The 22,543-nt window shown below is 43.3% G+C and overlaps 1 protein-coding gene across 2 annotated transcripts in view; it reads right to left on the bottom strand.

The window, feature by feature from the left end:
* Positions 1 to 14,777, bottom strand: part of MTUS1 (microtubule associated scaffold protein 1) — a 110,203-nt gene extending 95,426 nt beyond the window's left edge. Inside the window, exon 1 of one of the 2 annotated variants that reach the window (XM_044455759.1) lies at positions 14,273 to 14,777. The gene's annotated coding sequence lies outside the window, so the exon portion shown is untranslated. Of the gene's footprint in view, positions 1 to 2,801; positions 13,506 to 14,272 lie in introns of those variants that run through there. The other variant, XM_044455758.1, reaches the window with a different exon arrangement.
* Between the last annotated feature and the right edge of the window lie 7,766 nt (positions 14,778 to 22,543).

The raw sequence follows: 22,543 nt of genomic DNA, 5'->3' as shown, positions 1-22,543 counted from the left end.
CCTTTTTATTTAAGCGTCATTTTAATTGTTAATATTATTGGATTTTATCTGGCCAGGGCGACTTATTTTATATTGTTATTTTTTATATTTTAACTTAATGTTTGCATTTTACAAACATTTTAACTTAATGTTATAACTTAATGTTTGTATTTTAACTTAATGTTGTGAGCCACCCCGAGGCTTCGGCGAATGGGGCGGCATAGAAATGTTTTAATAAATAAATAGAACCTCAAAGCACAGAAATAAAAGGGCCCATTGCCCTAGCTATAGCATAATCAGGTCTACACCTCTGCCTGGCTTCTCAGTGGGACAACCAGGTAGCAAGGAAGGTTTGGGTAGGCTTCTGTCACAGGCTCCACTTTAAAGCATACTTACAGGCTCCAACTAACAGCTGGAAGACCTGGCCACCAATGATCTGAAATGAATAGCCTTTATTTCTCTCAAAAGACACTGGGACACTGTATACTGGAACCCTGAAGACATCTGAACTCAGAGCTATGTATGTATGTTTATTCTATACCACCTAATAGCCAAAGCTATCTCGATAAGAGTTCCAGGGTCATGAGTAGTTACCACCTAAATTAGATCCATTCAGAGCAGCAGGTAAGGAATTCTACTTTCCTAGCTCAACAGAAGGGAAAACGTTGAGTTATCACTTAAACATAGCCAACAATCCACCATTACTACTAAATATTTCATAAAACACCAACAACTAAGCTCTAAAGGGCAAGGTTTTACCTTTTAAAAATGCCTTCCCGTGGTACCCTGATTCCAAGTTTCTTTCAAAAGTTTAGCCTGTACACTGACACAACCCCAAAGAAATTGATATGGGAAGGAGTGACTGATGGGACATGACCTTACCAAAACTGTATCTTATGTGTCAACCCTTCTATGGCTCTCTTGCTTCTATCTGCCTACCTTCATATGCATCAACTATTTGGTTGAGTCATCCCTCTACACTGAAAAGGGCTAAAGTAAAACTGGACAGTATTCTAAGGAAGAAAAGGGGTAGGGGTTGTAGGCCTATATTACTTCTAAATATCATAAATTCAAACTCATAAATTCAAAAGGAGGTATGATTTTCAAGGAAGGCTTGGATCCTAGGATAAGTTCATGGAAGGAGAGTTTCCTGCAATAAACCCCGGGCCCTCTGAAAATCCAAGCCCAGAGGGTCAGAGCCCTTCTAAAGAATGAGGCATTAAGGTTTGCTGCAGGAGGGAAGACTCATCCAAAACCGGGCAGAGGTTTGCCAAACGGGGAGTGAGGCCTGGCATTTGGGAGAGCATTGATAGCTGCAGCAGGAGATGGGGAAGGGAAACTTTCCTTCCATGAACTTCCTTCAGTTAATTTAAGGATAAGTTATCTAAGCCTGTAATTTGAACTCTGATATTATCTGCTGGGGTCCAATTATGCCATTGTTGCTACATTGCATTTATAGCCTGCCTTTTCCCCCCCTCTGGTGAGGAACTCAAGGTGACTTGCATAGCTTCCTCTCATCCTCACAAGAGGTAGGTTGGGCTAAGAATTTGTGACTGACTGAAAGTCACCCAGTGAGCTTCAAGACAGAGTGGGGACTAGAATCCAGGTATCCCATGTCCCCAGTGTAAGACTCTAACCACCCCCATCCCAAGTGGTTTTAGGTTGCATATGAGAGCTGGTGTGATGTAGAAGTTTGTGCTGCATTGAGAAGCCTGAGCTCTAGTCCTCACTGGGACATGAGGCTCAATGGATGACTTGGCCCTGTCACTAACCTTCAGCCTACCTCACAGGACTGAAGTGACCCTCCTCCTCTCCTTTATAGTCTCTTACTAGTCACCTTGGGTTCCTTGCAAGAAGAAGAAAAGTGGCCCATAAGTGTAATAATGAACATTATTTTCTGCTTTATGCAGTTTTCATGTTTTGTGTAAGCTACCTCATATTGTTTGCTAAAAGGAGGGTATAAATGAATTAATTTACTTCTCCATAAAAGCTTATACAATCAGTAGATTCTCAGTGCTTCAAGTTTTTGTTTCATTATCTGCCCATTCATCCTATTCACATTTGTCCCAAGACAATTATTTGAGGGATGTTGGAGGAGAAGTTCCTGTAAAGGTACCTCTGAAATCCATAACAATTTGATGTGTTTATTTCTTTGTAGAAGTTTCATTGATTTTTCAAATTGCTTACCTAGGAAGTTGTCAGTAACTTTCACAACACAGGAATTTTGTAAGAAAGCAGTTTTAGGAAAGAGTATTTTGGTTGGCATCACAAAATTGTACACAGATGAAGACAGCTGATATTCCACGCTGGCCAGTTTTACTAAATTTGCTGATTGTTTCCTAGTTTGATCCTTATCTCTGTAAAATTCATTTGTGTTCATTCCTGCAGAGGGATCAGCCCCATTCTAGGATATTTATCTTCAACAGCAGCAGCAGCCACATACAGTAAGTCAACTACCCCCCTTAAAAGGTTTTTGCTTTCAAGAAAGAATACCCTAATATAGCTTGGTATCAAAAGTGTTATCCCAGTGGTTCATTTTCATAAAACAACACTAAGAAGATTCACAGCCTGATCTGTTTAAACAATACAGTCTATATGGGCTTTCATTAATATATTAGGCATAATATGATCAGAGCAGTGAAAATATTATTAGAAGGCAATCCTCTGTGTGTTTAGACAGGGAAAAAATCCTACTGGGAGTTGTAGGACTTTTCTTTTTCCTTGGGGGAGGGGCTACAAGCATAAGATTTGCACATTTACTGTATCTTCCCAACCAGACAAGATACCGTACTGTTTCCTCACAAAACTGAAAAAGTACTTACCAAGCTTTGACGGTATGAAGATTCTTTCCTTAGCATACATCCGCTCAAAAATCCACCACTAGCCTAGGAAAATGCCCTCTTTTTTATTTACAAAGGCTCCTCTCATGAGGCTGCACTACTCAGAGGCTCAGTCATGCAGCAGTAACAAGGCAGAGTTTAGCAACTTTTTTTTTCCAGGCTGAAGAATTTTCCTGGAACTTGCTGCCAACCCCGCATGAAGAGCTAGCTGTTTGCCAGCAGTGCGCTGCTCATTAGATCTTGCCGGTCCTTTCATAGCTTTTAAGCAGGGATCGTGGCACACATTTGTCCCCACACAGCTAGCCCTGTAACTTTACTTACAGGAAAAGATAAACACAGCTTGACAAACTGAGCAATTGGTTAGCTATTTAGATGTGGGAGGAGCATGCAGTACTAGCATTGGATGCAACCTAGCAACTGCTGAAAACATGAATTGCAAAAACCTTTGAAACGAAGGGCAAGGTAACTCAATACTGAAACCTGTAAAAGCCAATAAAATGCTTTATCCAAAGAGAATTACCACAGCGGTACTTTAAGAAGTACAGGCTCTTTTGTATCGAATTATGCACAGAACACATTTTGATACATTACAGTTATTAGCAAGATTTCCAGCCACAACAATGAAAAAGTTACATATTTTCGTGTGTGTGTGTGTGTGTGTGTGTGTGTGTGTGTGTGTGTGTGTAAGAGAGAGAGAGAGCGCGAGCGCAAGCAAGCGAGCACGAGCGCTTTTGTAAATAATAGCATACCAACTACACCTGTGACTATAAGCATCCCTGGAAATACATTCCACCTGACAATAAAAGTCAAAATCTGGCTTTTAAAATGTCTTCAGTACAAGAACAAGAAGCAAGAACTTTTCAGTTTCCTGTGGGCACTCTCATTCTCTCTGACATGCACACATACAAAGGGTTTACACATAAAACTCTTGTCAACAGCCAATAAGCAAAAGCACCAACTTTCCCCAAATGGCACCATTCAGGTAGTTTGGACTAGAGTCCCATAAGCCCCAGCTAGCATGGCCTAAGATCAGGAATCCTAGGAGTTGTGGACCAGTGAATCGGAGCGGGGGGTGGGGGGAGCATATCAGCAAAGGGTGATTTCCAGGGTGTTCATCTCCCTGCAGTCATTGTGACTTGAATGGACTTGTATATATTTTTCTGGGTGTGCATTGTTTACAATCTCAAATTCAAACAAAACAGGCATATTAAGATATATATATACTACAACTGTCCATGCAAAGTGCTTATTTCCTTGAGGGTGTATGTACATACACATCACATCCTACTGATTTACAGGGAACCCTGGGGAATATAGTACTGCAAGAAGAGTTGTTCAGTATCTTTGACAATTCCCAGGGCTTTGGGTGAGGCAGGACTACTATGATTATTGAACAAATCAAAGTGAACGTCACATAGATAGCTATTAAAGCTTTCTGATATGGTCCACTTACTTAGACAATATCTTACATCAGAAGCCTCATTTCAAGAACCATTAACAAAAATCATTAGTGTGACTCTTCAGGGGTTTTGGATTGTACTTTCATCAACACCAGAAAGCATAGTCAATTGTGAGAGATGAAAGGGGCAGCCGACAACATCCGAAAAGCAACATGTTTTAATCCTTGCACTAGCAGCATGGAAGTCATGGATCCAAAGAAGTACCTGCTCCTTTGTAGTCATTGTACTGACAGACAGAAGATGCCTTGAGCACAGGAAAGACATCTGAACGTCAAATTGCAGACTTCATATTCTCCTTTATACAGCAACACTAGCCGTATTAGAGTTTGAGTTCAGCTTTCCTTTCCTTCAGACTTAACACAGCTTCTTCAGCATGTTTTATGAAGAAACCCCCTTCCTCTACTTGCTCTATTCATTCTCATTACAAATGGTGAAATGTCCAGCATAGCCACTAATAGGCAAATGAACTTTTAACAACATCTGTTTAAATTGTTATCTTGCTCATCTAGTCAGAACAGGTATCTATGCATTTCAGAGTTTCTACAGAAACCTGATCAACATTTAGATCTCTTGAACTACCATAAGCAGTGAGTCAAAGGCCAGTATGCCAAACCCCTCTGGAATGACTATTGACTTGAATGGTGCAGGGGCAATGAGGCACCCGCATCCCTCACTGGGATGAAGAGGCAAGGAATCATTCCTCCAATGGCCTCCAGTTGCTGATCCCTTCAAACTTTACAAATAGTTTGCACTTCCAATAGATAACAGATTCAAAGGCAGTGTTACAGCTCAACCCACTAGGACTGGAGCCCCACATTTTTCATTTGGAAGTCCATATCCCTGGAAAGCAATCTACCTCTTTGCTGTCCATGGACACTTGCTGAAATAAAGGTGTAAGGGCCCAGATTATCTCTGTTGCATCTGATCCCACTGGATCAGCTGACTTTTTGCCCACATGTACTTTACCTCTCACTGCCCCCCTTTGAATATTTAAGCCTGAGGTGTTGTGCTGAAATCTATTGCCTTCCTCTCTCCATCTGTCTGCACATTCCCTTTCACAAAAGGAATGTCATTAGGAGACAGGGTCATTTCAAAGAAACACACATGCATTTCTAGAGCTTATGTAAATTGGGATGCACATGTGTATGTATATTTCATTTTGCATTTGCCCTGTTAGCCTGAGTCCTGGCAGACAGCCTTTTCAATATGTAGCATTGCCTCCCATCAGATCTAAATAAACACTTTTAAGCTCTTGTATACAGTTGCAAAACAGGAGCTCTTTCCTCACACTCTTATTTAGTATCAATGAAGTCAAGTTGATACTTTCTAAGAACAATGTGTGTGGATAGCACTTTCTCTAGAAAGTTTTATTAACAGGACTTCATTTTGTAATAAGGTAGAAAGCCTGTTCAACCAATTAATTTTATTACAGTTTTTCAGGGTTGTTCCATAACTTTTCAGAAGCAAAAGACCAACAAGAAAGTGGTTCTTAAGTCAGAGTCCTTGTGGGACAGGGGGAAATCATGCGTATTACAAGCTGTCTCACTACAGAAACTGTTATTCCCTCACGTTGCATATAAATAACTGAACAGTATTAATAGTAGCTTTACTCTAACTGGAGTCTGTTATACACAAGTCCTAAAAATAACTTACACTAATGTTATTGAGTGACCTCTACAGAATTTCTCTTTCATCAATATACCTAAACAAAGAAGTTAGCGTGATGTGACCACAGGGGTGCCTCCTGCAGTTTTTGCTTTAATTTGTTCCCAACCACTGGAAACATGCAAACGCTGGTGTAATTTCATACATACTGCAGCAATGGCTTTCATTCACAGTGATCTTCTGGAGGGAACATGAGCAAATAAGCCTTGTCGATGCCATCAGCTAGCCTTATGTCAAAGCAATTTTTATCACTAGAAGCAATATCGCCAGCCAGATATTGAAAAGAAACAGATGATAAATCTGGTGCCCTAGCAGGTGCAGTGCACTTTTTTCCACTTCACAGGAATGTGAGCAACCCAAATCAAACATATTTAATCAGGACCAGGGTCCAAAGAACTATTTCAGCTCATGCAAGGAGCTGGTACTACCCCTGTAGATTTCAAAATAAATAAAATCCATTATGTGCATTAAGCATACATTGCAAACGTTTCCCCATAAAATCCAATTCTCTCCTGATAAAACTTCCAGAAAAGAACCTGGAGTGAAGAAAAGCATTTTCTTATTTCCCTAAATATCAGTCTAATAAAAGATAATGTGGACTGTGTAACGATATCAAACATATTGATATTGCACATTAGCAAGGTTGTATTTCCTGTAAGGAACAATAAAGAGCATCAATTACTATTTCATCTAGTCTAAAAGGAGTGAGGCCAGACTAATGCTCTTAAAGGATATTAATTCCCTTGCAAGTTTAGACAGAAAAAGGCCTGCAGCTCCCAGCCTGCCCAAGACATGGTGCCTTGATGGGGCCTCTTCAGCCTTGTGGAAGTATGTTTCTACTGTGAAGACACAGGAGTGACACAAACAGCGTATTGATTCAAAGTAAAATACTTGCATTTGCCAGCAGACAGACAGTAAACAATTTAAGCCTGAATTTTACACATTAGTGGTGTTTTAAAAAATACTTTGTTCTTAAGTCAGTAACAGCAGCAGCTACATGCCACCCATATAAAACAGAAAGGTAACAGAGCGATCCTATGCATGCCTACTCAGAAGTAAATCCCACGGAGTGAAATAAGAATTACACCCAGGCAAGTGTTAAAAGACTACACACTAAATAGATTATGAGTGGGAGGGGTAGTGCAGATAAGTGCCTTAGTAACAGAAATAGGATCATCAGAGAAACAAGAACATAAATTCCTTTCCTACAAAGCAAAAAAGAATTTCAGCATTCATCAGAAGAGAATTAGCCAAAGAGGTCAAGTGCCAGTTAAGGCAGCAAACATAAAAAATAAATTCAGGAACCAGAATTTGCAGTTGTGCACAAAAGGATGGAAAAAGTTAACAGGACCAGACATGGCTTGCTATATTTGTTAATCATACTTGTAATTCCTTTAACCCCTTTTCAACAAGCTATAGCTTTTATGAGTTCCATAAGAATTCCAGCAAACAACTTTGCTTTACTGGCTTCCTTTTAGAATATTAGTTAAACCTGGTCTTCCAAAAGCTCTCTTTCAAAGAAGCTGGTGCCAACACCTACTGGGAGGCAGTGGTGCAATCGCCCTCTTCCTTACAATTTAACTGCTCTTTTTTCATTGAGTTCGGGTTGCCAAGCCAGAGAGGAACCACTACAGCTCAGTAGCTGAAAGTGAAGCATTTCCCAAGTGAGAACAGGATGGTGGCACAATGCAAGGAGAAAGCATGGGCATGGATGAACCTTAAAATGTTAGCTTATTTTCACAAGTGATGCTTTGGATCCATCTTTGTATTTCCCAAGTTTGCAATACGGGAATGTAAGGGAGAAACCTGAATTGATTCAACAAGCAGAAAATCATAATTCCCTCTACATTAACGTTCAGTATGATTCCATAACCAAAAGCACACTTTTCATCACTCACTAAAATACCCTTTAAAAATGAATTACGGGACAATCCTGTAGCTGCCACACAGGTCTACTTAGCAATAGAATAATTTGGAGTCCCAGCTCTGAGCTTGAAAACTTGGAGTGCTCTCTCACCCTCCACCTTTGCAGCCAGCATGGAAAGAACTGTACCAGTTGTGTGTGGCTCCGTTGTTGCAAGAGGGACATTGGAGATGGGCTTTTGGAGCGGGGGGGGGGGCAAGTTTCAGGCTCTTCCAGCACATACAGTATCATGGCAGTGCCTCAGTTCATACCTTGAGCCATGACACTTAGATGGGCAAAATAGGCATTTCCCTAGGCAGTATTGCAGAGGCAACGGCTTTCTCTGCACTCCTTCCACCATGCCGAGGATGCCATAAACCTCTCATCTTGCAGGGTTATAGGTCACCTCATTAGAGTGTGCTGCCTGACAATCTCATGTCATGGGGGAAAAGTAAGTTCTATACTTTTAAGTTTCAAAGTGTTCAACAGGGCATGCTTCCAAGTAAAGAAGCTTATGCCCTGATAGGTCAACTGTAACTCTCAAGAATGGCACACAGAGAGCGAATTGTTTTACACCACAGCTATAATACAGGGTTTCCCACAGAAATAGCAAAGAAAAATAACTATGTATATATGATAGGCTGATGATTCATAAGTTCCCTACCTTAACTGTGTCTGCTCGCTGTTGCACATGTGCTGCAATAAAGGTTTATTAAGCATCTGTTACAGTGTAACCCAATTTTTCCAATATCTTTACAAGTAATGCCTGGAAAAGGTTTAACCCTGTGGCACATTATATGCCAGCATACCAAAGCAAGGCACGGCGGATTTCATCAGCTTATTCCAAGCAGCTGTGTACATTTCTTTAGTGGGCCATTAATTGCTCAGGGCATGCTTAGTTTTTAAAAAGCCCTTGTAATCCCTTAATTTCTTAGTGAGCCTCAAGAAATAATTCATACACCATCCCTACCTCCTTGGCCACAGAATAATGGCATCAGTTTGAAAGTGAGTGCCCTTTCTAGTTTCCCTATCTTTGCCAGCAATGTTTATATAAATAGAAACAAAGGGAGGTATAAGCATTCAGAACAACTAAGACTTTTTTCAAAGTTGCATGAACCAGCTATGATCCCAAAACAAGAAGCATGAGAGTAAGCTTTGAAATTTAAGCAGCTGACCTAGTAAAAGTTGTGCTCTTCGATTTAAACTCCATGTTAAAGAAACTGGTTTTCAGTTCTGCACAGGTTATTATTATCAACATTTATATATTGCCTTATATAAGGTCTTAAGCAGTTTAAAATTAGAAAACAGTAAAATAGCTTGCCAGGCATGCTGGGTCCTGCAGGCCATTTTTTTCTGTCTAAAGTGCCACAGGATTGCACCCTAAAACAGTAAAACATGACAACATTGGTAATACATGATTTAAAAGGCTAGATCAAAATGAGGCATCTCCATATTGTTTTAAAAAGCCAAGCATGAAGGCTCCTCATAGTTCTCAAAGCAGCACATTCCACATGTTGGGACCAACACAGAAGACCTTTCCTGTGTGTCCAACGAATGGGGTAGTGGTGTACTCAGAGGTTCACCTGCAGATCTTAATACCAAGCAAGGCCCATAACAGGCAGTCCTTTAGATAGCCAAGTTCTAATCTGTTAAGGGGTTTAAAAGTTAGAACCTTGGACTGAGCCCTGAAAGCAACTGGCAACCAGTTCAGGTCTTTCAAGGAGGATGTAATACGGTCCATTTAGCAGCCTAGCTGTCACATTTTGCACATAGAACGTATCACATCCATCTAAATGAAATGGAGTCAGAGAATGAAACACTGGTGCCAAGTCAAACTGATTCAGGAAGAACTGCTGCTGGCACAACAAGCGTAATTGCACAAAAGCACTCTTTGCCACCAGTGCCACCTGAAGAGTCAGGGACAGGGTGGGATCACGGTTCCTTTAAAGAGCACTTTAAATTTTAAAAACAGCTTGCTTTTTTAAGGTCTATGGCCTTTTGAAGATTTTTGTATAAATATAATAGACTAGAAAAGTGGGTTTTGTTTTTTGCAAAATAAACAGAAATAGCTGCCAGATGTGCTCTGAAAGTGACACTCATGCCTCTGATACCTATGAAAGACATGTCCATCACTAGAAGATGTAACTAGGGCTAGATTCATATGCCAAATTGACACCCAAGTCCTAGTACTAAGTGCTTCACAGGTTCCTAGTTTTATTGGAAAAGTCGGTGGTCTCTGGTTACAATATGTTGATAAGTCACAATAGGTTGAATTCATCAAGCTTAGGGCAGGGGCAGGATTAAACCATGAAACTAATCCAGTTATGCATTGACAGAGGTTCCTCTCCGGTCAAGGCAAAGGTCCTTGAATGTGAGGAAAATAAAGACTGTGTGGAGGGAGGGTTGAAGCAGGCAAAGATTACTGTATCTAACCAGCTTTTTATTTATGTATTATGTGTTCATGCCACCCAATAGCCAAAGCTATCTTTTTTATTTTCCCAAATGTGATGTTGTAGAAAAGATACAACCTGAATCTTTTCTGCTGTTGCTGAACATACATAAAACCCTTTTAATCCTACAAGGCTTTAGTTAGTCAATGTGTCTCATAGCTTGTTTTGGTTGGCCAGGCTTTCCAACAGGAAACAGTCCTTAATGAACTGAAGACCAAGTAAGTAATTAACTCGTAATTACAGAGAAGATGCAAAACAAACTGGAAGTCCCCACTGCTTACAGCTGACTCACCACCTCAACTTGGCACCTATTACTTCTAACTATTAAGGTCAAAAGACTATTAAGTGAAAAGGTAGGCACGTAATTAAAAATAGTTCTTAGAAGAAAACCCACAGCATGTAAAGCCAGAAGTATGAGCAGAGGCCCAAAGGTTAATATCCTCTCTTCTGTACTTTTCTCCACTTAACCAATTGAGCAGTCTCCTTAACCTGCAGTTTATTTCATTCTTTGATACTATCTCCACCAATAATAAGCCAAACACAAAATAAGAATGCTCTCATTCTAGATATGGTTGACATAATGTAGATTGTAGAGACCAACCTCTCCTACTTATGCATTCACTAGGTCAAGCAAATCACTTCCACAGACTTCTATGAAAAATGGGAAACGGAAAAAGAGGATGGAAGTGGGGTAGCACAACTCTTCCTCACTTTTGAAAAACCCACTGCTTGATTTCAAATAATATATTTTACTAGCTTCCCAAACTAATTAAGGGTGCAATCCAGTGAGGTTGCCCACAGTCCACCAAACTCAGAGGATTATGGGCAACTAATGCATGGTGGGAGGACCATAGAGCTGAAGGTCCCCTTCACATTCTTCCTGATATTAAAAACACTTAGATGGTCAACACTTAATTCAGCCTTGGAGTGGGTAGAAAGCAGGATGAGGTGTCACTGGCTCAGAGGCTCTCTCTTCTCCACTCTCTGCTCTCCAGAGCTCACCTCCAAGGTTGCTCTTGCAACCTCAGAACCGCAGCTGGTGTGATGCTTTCTGAAATGGAGGAGTGCTGGTGCTCCAAATGCAGAGCCCCAGCTTCAACCTTGAAGCACATTGCTGAAGTTGGACAAAAGGACTCTGAAAAATCCTATAGCCTTCTAGACTGTCTAGCAGACACACAAGTGCACTGGAATTAAAGTTTCATCCTAGACCAGGAGCGCAACCTGGTACTCTCCTGCTGTTTTAGACTACAACACATCTGGAAGGCTTCAAGTTGCCAATAGTTCTGCAGATCACTGGTCTTCAATCTGAATGTCCCAGCTAGCCAGTTCCATGGCCACCCTCTTTTGGTTAGGTTTTATTTTTTTCAACATGAAAATAAAGAGAGAGTGATAGAGGCACACAGACATACACTGCCGAAGCTTTAAAAGCCAGATTCCAAGTTTGGTAAGGGTTAGGGCTATTAATCTAAACAACTAAATTACAAATTTTATATCAACTACATGTCCATTTAAGCTTAATCGATCAGCTGGAAATTAATGGCCATGCCAGTCCATCCCAGTGTACTACAATATGCTGAGACTTAACCAAAGGGTGACCGTCCTTTTGGAACTGCAGTCAAGTCATTATTCCCCATTACACTAACCCTCATAGCAAGGCAAAATGCTTAGCAAAGCAGGGAGGGTCTGAGTTGAATACAAATATCTGTGTAGGGGAAAGAAAGGACTGTTTGGCCTGCCTGACAGAGACAAGCACTCCACTGCTTCTCAAGCATGTATATGTAAACCAATTGGCTTCCTCCTGAGAGGACACTATCCAGGTTTTCCCATGACAGACATTTCCCAGTTTGGTTCACTACCTTGACTTGTAGCCATAGGTGGGACCTTGGGGTCCCTCCTCCTGCAACCTTTGGGAACTTCACTTTTGGTTCAGCAGCTCTTGTTTGCCCCAGTGGGCTTGTGCAGGTATTTCAGGCAAAGGGGAGGGGATTAGGCATTACTGCTGAGCAACCTAAAAGCAGTTTATAAATATTAGCTTATAAACATCCGGTAGCAACTATCAATGTGAGGAGAAAACCTGGCATTAGCCTAGTAGAGAGGAAGCAGCACAAGAGCAATTTGATGCCAAGAATAGTGGCAGGGGAAGAGGGGCTGGGAGAAAAGGGAACAAATTCTGACTGCAGTGCACTGAAAGATAGAACATGCAGACAAGCTTGCCGAATCAAGTGCCTGAACAGAAAGAGAGAAGAAAACAGAAAAACAAAGCAAAGCAGAATCCATGCTACAATAATACAGTATGCACATCTTTATTCATTCTAAAAAATATATGCATATATCACACAGTACTAAACTTGCTTAAACTCATATCCTTTGGGGTACTGAGCACTACTAAAACCTATAGGACGTTTTTATTATTCTGTATGGCATTTGTAATGCACAGAATGTTTCATGTTCATGGTAACATTCATCTTCATAGCCATCCTGCAAAACACACACACACACACACACTGCAGCACACACCTCTGCATGTCTACTCAGAAGTAAGCTTCACTGGATTCAGCAGGACTTAGTCCCAGGAAGAAAGTGTTATAGGACTGAAGCCTTAATAATCTCATTTTACAGACGAGAAACTGAGACAGCCCGTACTGACGCTGGAAACTGAACCTCTTAGACTGAAGTTGAGGAGAAAGGGCATTCATGCACCACAAACATTTCGAGCCTCTCTCACTATGCAAGGCTAAGTACCGTTAAAGCCGAATAAAATGCAAGAGAGGGATGTTTAAGAAGCCAGATGTGCATTCTAGCAGATATAAGTTTTACAGATGTGCCAAGCGCAGGAGACGCCAGGTTTTAGGGAGCTCTGACACAGGACGTCCATAAACCAGGGTGAAATCTGAACCCGCGCTCGGCTGGCGCGTCCCACCTTCCAACACACAAAAGCACAGCAAGGATGCTTTCTGCTGTCATCTAGCTCGACGCCTTAACGCGCCAGCCACTGGCTCGTAGAGAAACGTTTTAGGCGATTCATTGTCTGAACTTGGAATCAGGCAGCGGCGTTCCGTCTTTTAAGGCTGCAACAACCTGCCAGGTCTGTTCCTACAGGCTCCGCTGAGCAGGCGCACAAAGGATCGTGCGGAAGAGCCCTTTAGTCTGTCCCTGTCATCCTTGCCAACTTTTTCCTTAAGTGCCCGACACCGATTAAAGTGGCGGGGGAGAAGGGGGGAGAAGGCAGCCGCGGCCCGGGTCATTAACGCGTGCGCGCCCGGCGGCGGGAATGCTCAGCATGGATGAGGGCGACGACTGCGGCGGCCGGGACACGAGGCCGCGCAGGCAAGGCAAGGCGCGGCAAGGCGCCAGAATCCCTTCGCAGGCTGCTTATGACCGCCACAGAGGGAGCCGCGCCAGAGCTACAGCCCGGGCGAGCAAGCCGCCGCAGGGAAGCCCCCGCAGGGGAGGCGAGCAGCGGATGCCGATGGGACCCCGGCCCGCCCGCCTGCCTGCCAATGAGAGCCCCCCGCCGCCCCCGCGCGACGCCCATTGGCCCGATCGCGTCCCAAAGGAGCCCGGCGGGGGGGCCTGTTTGCCCCCAACAACTCCCCGCGCCAGCTTGACAGCCGCCGGAGCCACCCTCGCGCCCGCCTCCGCTCCAGCGGCGCGCAGCCAGCCTTCAAAAAGTTCCAACGCCGCAAGTTCCCTCCTCGCCCCCCCCCCCCACGCTTGCCAGCGCCCCAGGGGCTGCCCCACTGTCTCGTCGAGAGCGGCGGCCGCGCCACCCGCAATGGGCGCCGCCGCAAGCCCGACTCCCGCCACCCGCGCCAAGTTCAATGCCGAAGTTCGGTCCTGCTCCTCCACCCGCTGTGGCGCAGTCCCCAAAAGACCCACAGGACGCCAAGGGCAGCCAGCGCGCCTCCCGCCCTTTCCGCCTGGGCGAAAAGCCTCCCCTCCAAAACGCAGCCCGCCCCCGCAGCGTTTCGTTACCTTCAGCTCCGCCGCTGCACCAGGACCGGCCGCCTCGCGCTGCTTGGAGAGCTTGGCAGTACGCGCGCGCGCGCCTCGCTCCCTCGGAATTGTTCTTTTTTATTTTTATTTTTTTTTTAATTGGCCCGCTCTCTGCCCAGTGCGCGTGCTCAACTCCAGCCGGGACCGGCAAGGACGAGCTCCGCTCTTTCTCGTGCCTGGAGGGAGCCGCAGCACCTGCCTTCCCTGGTGACGTCACAGCATTCCTCAATACCTGGCCGAAGCCGTGGGGGGAGGGGGGCAGGTGAGAGCGCAAGAATTGCTTTTCCTACGACGGCAGGCGAGGAAGCTTGCAGCGCGCTCACACTCGTGCAAATGCAACCGGACGAGGAGGACGCGCAGACAGCCAGGATTAGAGAACGCTTTAAATAGGGATCTGCTGTCCTGTTTCTCGGGACGGCTCCTGTTAGGTTTTACGCGCGAAGAAAACGTTACCAACCCTAGGGAGGCTCCTGTGCCGGTAAGGGCTGCCCAGTTAGCAGCATTTTAGCACGACTGAGGCTTTCTCTACTATCGGACAGTTAAGTCATCCAAGAAGAGGAAGAAGTTTTGCTTGAAACATTTCCGCAGGTGTTAGAGGCACAGGAAAATGGTGTTGCCAACTCTTCCAGGGGAATTCTTGTAAAGCAATCTGGGCTAATACTACAGAACACTGATGTTGATGCTAGAACAAAAATAAACACGACCAGGACAATATGAAGAGGATAAAGAGTGGTGAAACAGAACACTGGTCTCCGAAGACAAAACAAATAGCAATGGTTAAATATACCAAACCAGTCATCAGAATGTGCCAAAATAAATTAGAATATTCTCATCTGACCTTTACTTTGCTGTTAGTCTTTTGGTTATGAATTCTTGCTATGTCATTAAGACTGCAATTTTATATCTACCTACAAAGAAATAACACTGCTGGAATCAGTGCAACTGACTCATGAGAATACATTGCAGGTTACTCTGTTCCAGCCTTAGATTCCTTTTTAATAGGAACAGCCTGGACCAGTACATGTCTACATAAAAGTGAAACCCATTGATTTCAGTGGCACTTACCTTTGGACACTTGTAGCCTAAATGAATATTGAAAACTATTTTGCATATTAAACAGCAGTTCGAGCCATAACAGATAACCATTAGCCAAATGGTTTTGGATCTTTCAGGGGACTAGCTACTAGCTACTTAGAGGCAATGTTGAAAATGATCTTACAAATTGAACCAAGCAAACTTCAAGCAAATTGAAGGTACTGTTGACCATCGTAGTGGCTAACAGTGCAATCCTATTCATATCTGCTCAAACATTTATTTATTTATTTATTTTTATTAAAACATTTTTATGCCACCCCATTCCTATTCCGTTCAATGTGGGAGTTACTCCCAGATAAGAGAGTAAAGGTCCTTAATCTAAGAGGAAGTCCTCACTTTGAAATTTCTATGAGTTCATGGTAGAGGCACCAGACATTTTCTCTCAGCCTCAGTCTTCCTATCTGCAATATGGGAAATAATAGTGTTTTGTCTTATAATAGTTATTGTGACTAGATGATGCCTGTGAAGTTCTTAGAAAGTGCTATACAAAGGTTAAGTTAGATTATACAAAGTCCCTCAATATTGCAACACAATTTGAACAGAAACAAAATATTATTTAGAACAAGTCAAAAACATTATTAAAATCTATTTAAAGCCCTGACAAAACACTTCAGTTTTTACAGCCTGGAATGGAACAGAGCAAAGATGACCTCCCTTTTGGAGTGAGTTTCTCAGACAGGGGCTCTTCACACCTAATGCTAAGCCATACCATGAAGTTGCCTTGTGCCCTGAATTCACACACTTGAAAGGTAACTGCTCATGAGTAGTTTCCACATGTGGCCATCTTCCCTCCAAATGGCAACACATATTCTAGCACCACGCCTGGGTATGTCTTTGCTGGCTCCCTTTTTTGTTTGTTTGTTTTCCTGTTGCTCTGCAAAGCAACTGCCTACTCACTGGACTAGCACTGTTGCTCTACAGGGGCACTGCAGGAACCTGCCCTTTGCTGCTCTGTGCCAAGGTGCAAGCACACCTTCCCACACATCTTTACCCCTCCCTTGCTGCACATGTGTCCACTCCACACACACCTGTGTGTAGGATTAGCAACGCTGCTAGGGAATGCCTCCCCTTGCACCTAGGTGCATGGAGAGCATCTGTATAGGCACTCATGCAAGGGATGGTGGGAAAGTGTCTTGCAGAGGTGTGCGCCATCTGCCTAGGAAAGTTTTCTGGGTGGCCAGAAGGAATGTGTTTGTTGCATAGTTGTGAGGAGGAAGTGGGGCTTAATGAGAGTCCTTAGGGACAAGACAGGAGTGGCAGAGAGGGTGCGAGACCCGAACTTCGCAGGGGAAAAGCAGCACAAGACAGCCAATTGGAGCATGTCTGCAGTTGCCTCAGCAGTTGTCAGGAGAAACAGGACAGGGAAAAGGGGAGGCTGGAGTGTTCGCTACTGCTGTGGCCACTCTTGCCACCAAATTTGATCATAGAAATGCAGAAACTACAGAAAAATATTATAACTGAATTCATATATAACAATAAACAAAGCAGAAACATGGCAACCTTAGAAAAGACCATCGATTCTCCATGGGGATTCAAAGTAACCAAACATACCAGGCTTCGTGTGCTTACTGAAGTCACACATGACAAGCCATTCCTGCCTGCTTGTCATTATATATGAACACAGGCGTAAAGTGCTTCTACCCAACAGTCTCCCACAGCTTTCCTGTAGGAAAGCCTACAACCTCCTCAGGCAGTTGTTTTCACTGTTGATTAGCTCTTACCACTAGGAAATGTCTCCTAAAGTTTAGCTAAAATCGGCTTCCCTGAAATCTCAACCCATTGGTTCTAGTCCCTCTTCAGAGAGTAGAAGTCAGCTATTGTGTCTTCACAAGGCTGAGCATACTCAACTCCTTCACCCATTTCTCATAGGAGCTTCTTTCACGCCCATCACCAACCTGGTTGTCCTCCCCTTTTGAGCAAACACATATATAGGATCTGGTAGTTGGTACTTGCCACCTAACCTGGCAACATGTGCTGTATTTGATGTTGTGCTATACCTAGTGCAGTGTTGCCACTAAAAGGTAAGTAGCAGGAACAATGTCATGATATGGAGTAAGATGGGATGTTTGTGTCTTTAATAGTGGGGTAAGAGAGGTGATTTGGGCAGGTGGAACTTTTCCCAAGCCAGTCACATTGTGTCATAACAACCTTCCGTTTTCAAATTCCACCTTCTAAGTACAAGAGTCTTGTCCTCTGATAGATTTTTGTCATCTAAATAAGTATGAAAAGGGTTTCCCTGCTCTGATAAATTCCAAGTTTCTGTATTTTAGATCTAAATTTCATAGATGACTATAAGGAGAGAACATGGGTGACCTGGCTTTCTTTTAGATGAATTGAAAATAGAGCTGAATGTATCAAGAGGGCATTGTGATCTTTGAACCAAGTATAAAAAAATGAAAGGCATGCAGAATATAATCTTGCTTAATTGCCACATAAAAGAATGTTCTGTTTACTTTCATTGTAATTAGCTCAGGGGAAAAATACCTGCACAGGTTGCTATACAATGACTCAACATACCAGTTTGGTGAGTAAATACCTGCTTCAGAGACCTAATGATGAAAATTGTGCTTGCAGGGCATTACAGATTTTAACTACAAGGCTATGTTAGTCTTGGTTCACTAAGTGAACCTGAACTTAAAGATCTGCATTTAGAAAGACCCATCCATTTTGCTTAAAAACATAAATGGAGGATAGCACTTTCAATAGCTAATAGTCATGATGGATATATAGCATCTCCATTATCGGTGGTAGGGTGAATTTGTATAGCAGTTGCTGAGGAACATGAGCAGGAAGGTGCTATTGCACTCATGTCCTACTTTGAGCTTTCCACAGATAGCTAATTGACTTCTGTGTGAACAAAATGCTGGACTGGACAGGTCTTTGGCCTTATTTTTGTATCATCCTGTTGTGTTGTCTCTGAGCAATCTCACAAGGACAAAATGAGAATGTACACAGGTAATTTAGAATAGTCCATTTTGCATTAGTAGCTCAAAGGTGGGCTTAAAAGATTGAACAGGCATAAGAATCCAGGGGACATGCTACCCTTTCATTGTCATGGGGCAGGTTATCATAGGAATTGATGCAGTTCATGTTCCCCAAGAGCTCCTCGTTAAAAGAAGCAGTCAATGCATCCCTATCAGACCTTGGTCTTCTCAGTGGAAAAAGTCTAGGTTCACCATCAATAGCATGTAAAGATGAGAGGTACTCTTCACCTTTTCCTGAGCACAAGTTCCACTGAATATGCTACCCAAGCTTGCCTTTCCACTTTAACCTTGGTGAGGCCCTTTTAAGTGTTCACCAAGGAATTTCTCATATTGCTAGGGTTGCTAAAGGTCAAGTTGATGTGGGTGATAAGCAGAATTGCTCCTTTCTCTTATCTATATCGTGAAATAAAATAGTCCATGAGTTCTTGGCTGTTGTAAGCAATTTGTCTCCTGCTTATGAATAGTTCCAGATGATTAAGACTTCCCCTGTGAGAAAGGGTTCTGAAGATACTCCTGATCCCCGCTACCGCCGTGCACTTACCTCCACCTTGTCAGCCTCCTCATTTTCCCTCATAACCTGGGCTCCCCCATAGGTTCTGTTCTGTTCTCTCCATCTCCCCACATTGCCATGATCTCAACAACCCCCAAGCATGCATGGAAGGCTGAGCCAGCATCATGTGGAGAATGACAATTGCTTGCTAATAATCTAAGATACTTGGAGCAAGAATATCTGCTGCCGTGCAACAATCCATTGCCTATGTAAAAACAAAGGTTGCCAGCTGTTCTTTAGTGCCACTGGCACTAAAGTAGAAATGGGTTCAGTGTATAACCTGCCTTTCTTTATATCTAAATTTAGCAGATTTCAGAGTGACCTCACTTCTGGAAGTCCTCAGACTTGGAGGCTTCTGGCTTTTCTATGTTCTGCTAGGCTGAACCCAGCAGGGCAAAAGAAACAGCAAAAAAGATGAGCTTTGCTGCTCTGTCCTATAATTTCCTGCATTTACACTAGAAGAGCTTTTCTGCCCAGCTAATGAGAGTCCTGCAGAGAAGGAGACTGGAAAAGACTCGGGATAACTCCTATCCTGGTTTCTCCAGTCTCCTGCTCTCTCTACCCTCCAGAACACCCCCTTTCTTAAGACTCCCAGTATGAGAGAGGCCCATTCTGAATCTTATTCAGTATCCTTGATGAGCAACCTGAAGGACAGCCAGCATTATATGGAAGGAAGCACTCCTTCAGGTACCTCACTCCCAATCCCTTTAGGGGTGGGGAAGCTGTGACCTTTCAGATGTTGTGGGTCCATCAAATACAGCATGAGCAATAACCAGGGATGATGGTAGTTGTAGTCTTGCAACATCTGGACAGTAGTTTTTGACTCCTGGCTTAGAGCCTTCTTGGTAAGAACCAGCATTTTGACAACATGCAGAGTGATTTTCCCTTCTGAACAGATTCATATCATTGTAGACTTGCAGGTGACAATGGCAGACTGGACAAAAAAAGGCAGGATAGCATTCATAATGACCATGGGAGGTGGCTGGGAGACGATTTTGCAAATGGATGCACAGCAGTCTTCTGTCTGCTCAGGAGGAAGTTCTACTGATTTGAAGAAGACTTGCTCTTGAACCAACACGTACATGAGACTGTAGTTTTGCTGGCAAACAATCTTTGCTGGATGGTGCCTGAAGTATGGAACTGACAACCAATGTGACTGCCTGTACTACACTGGAATGCCTCTGAGAAGTTCAGAGCTGCTAACATAGGGTATATCTGTTCCAGGTAATTTACATGGCCAAACCTGCTTGGCTTTAATTAAAAAATCAGGTGTCTTCACCACTTTCTGCTTCATGACAAATGTCCACTCGGTTAATTGAGGATGTACCTGGAGTCACACCCACTGCCAGCAAGGGGGTGGATGTCAAACTAGTTTTACCTGGTCTGTGGGTATGCAGGAATTATGGGAGGAGTCCATTTAGGTTCTGCCATGTCCAATATTCCTACATGTTGCAGAATTATTCTGGGACTAGAATTTAATCCCCTTTTGTTTTCTAAAAGGGGTTGCTTCACCTCCTATAATATAAGCATTCAACGTGTACTCAGATACAAAATAAATCTGATTTTAAACAATTACAGACCAATAAAGAGATAGATGCTATTAAGATGGGCAAAAATGTAAGACACCAAACTTAATCTCTCCTGCAACACTTTCCTCTGTGACTTTTCTCTGCAAGTCCTACTCTTCCAACATGCGCACAATAGGAAATTCATGTTTCCCTTATAATTTCTGGTACCACTGTAACTTTGGATGGAAGGGATGAGACAAAGGTATGAGTCAATGAGAAAATTAATTAGCCCAAAGGTGGCCAGAGTCTGGCTTAATGCCAAGGAACCAGATACTGAAAAATTATTTCTGGGATCCTTAAAGAAATGAATTCCAGACAGGGCCAAGTTAACCTGGATTGTTTTTCCCGTTTAAAGCTATATTTAGTACTCATTTCCAGTATTTCTTAACCCATAGATCTATTTGTGGAAAAGTTTAAACTTTCACTGGTGAAGAATAATCTTTTAGTGATAGGACTGTTCTTTCCATCTAATGCTTGTATGCCTTGCTAGGGCTCAGATAACAAAATCTAATCAATCAAATCTGCCCTGTAAGTCCTGCTATCCAGGAAAGGAGGAATGTGGAACAATATATTTTCAGACAGAGCTTGCTTGCCAAAGTGTGCTTCTGTCTGCTATGAACATATGAAATGTTGCATCTGTAGGACAGGGCAAGCTAACAGCCTCCTTGATGAGAAGAAGGCAGGCAAACTTGTCGCAAGATGGAGACATTTCCTCTCTCTCTCCCATAACACTTGAACTCAGGGTTGTCCCATGAAGATGATTGGTGGGATATTTAGGACAGGTAAAAGGAAGCACTTCACAGGACACATAGTTAAACTATGGAGTTCATTGCTGCAGGGAGTACTGACAGCCACCAATCTGGATGGCTTTAGAAGGGGATTGGGCAAATTCATGGAGGAGGCAGCTATCAGTGGCTGCTAGCCTCGCTGGCTATGTGCCTCCTCCATTATCAGAACATCGGCTCTAACCAAGTTAGAGCTTGCACAGTTGGAGGTCTTGCACCCACCCAGCTTGAGGGATCCTGCAAGCAGCTGGTTTGCCACCATGTGAACAGAGTGCTGGACTGGATGGACCATTGGTCTGATCCATCATGGCTTTTCTTGCATTCCGAATATGCTCTCATGGTTGTAAGCAAAGACTCTTTCCCAGCAAAACCAGTCACAGAAGTTAAGAGACAAATGCATGGAACTGTGTGGGAAAATAAGCGATTTTTGAGTCCAGCATCCTCTTTTTCATGTTGAAGAGCCAGGTGCTCATGAGAAGCCCCCTAGCTGATCCTAGCAGGGATCTCTCCTGCCTCTCTTCCCTGGCCACAGTGAATACTGGTGGCAGCACAGAGCCAGCATGATGAGTAGCCATGGGTAGTTATCTTCCTTCCCTTTTAAAGAAGGAAGCTGCACCAAGTGCAGTCGGACTTCCTATGAGGTAAATGTATATGGGACTGCAGCCTAAGTTGGTGACCATCACCACAACTAGTGGTAGTGAGCACCATAACTATGGCAAAATGCTAGTCCGTGGCCCAGACAAAGCCCACAAGGCAAGTTTATCTAGCTCCTATGAGGCACACACAATAACAATATTGTTAAGTACTTGTAGTTGCCTTTACTTCTTGTAAACCATGTTAACGTTATGTTCACATGACTCCAGTTCTCCGTCAGCTTCACTGGCTCCCCATTGAAGTCCGGGCCCAATTCATGGTGTTGGTAATGACCTAAAAGGCCCTAAATGGCTTGGGTCCTGGTTACCTGAAGGAGCGCTTACATCCATATATGCCCAGTCGCCCCCTGAGATCGGCGGGAGAGGCCCTTCTCCAGGAGCCCCCCGTGAGAGAAATTAGGAGGGTGGCTACTCGGAGGAGGGCTTTCTCAGTGGTGGCGCCTAAGTTATGAAATGCGCTCCCCAGAGAGGTCCGCCTGGCGCCGTCGTTATTTGTTTTTCGGCACCAGGCGAACACCTTTTTATTTAAGCAACATTTTAAATGTTAATACCACTGAATTTTATCTGGCCAGGGCGGCTTATTTTATATTGTGTGTTTTAAATTATTATGATTAT

The sequence above is a fragment of the Varanus komodoensis genome, unplaced genomic scaffold (assembly GCF_004798865.1).
Source record: "Varanus komodoensis strain SLA01 unplaced genomic scaffold, ASM479886v1 scaffold8, whole genome shotgun sequence".
Lineage (NCBI taxonomy): Eukaryota > Metazoa > Chordata > Lepidosauria > Squamata > Varanidae > Varanus > Varanus komodoensis.
The sequence above is the reverse complement of the archived record's forward strand: the minus strand, read 5'-3'. Positions and strand labels throughout refer to the sequence as shown.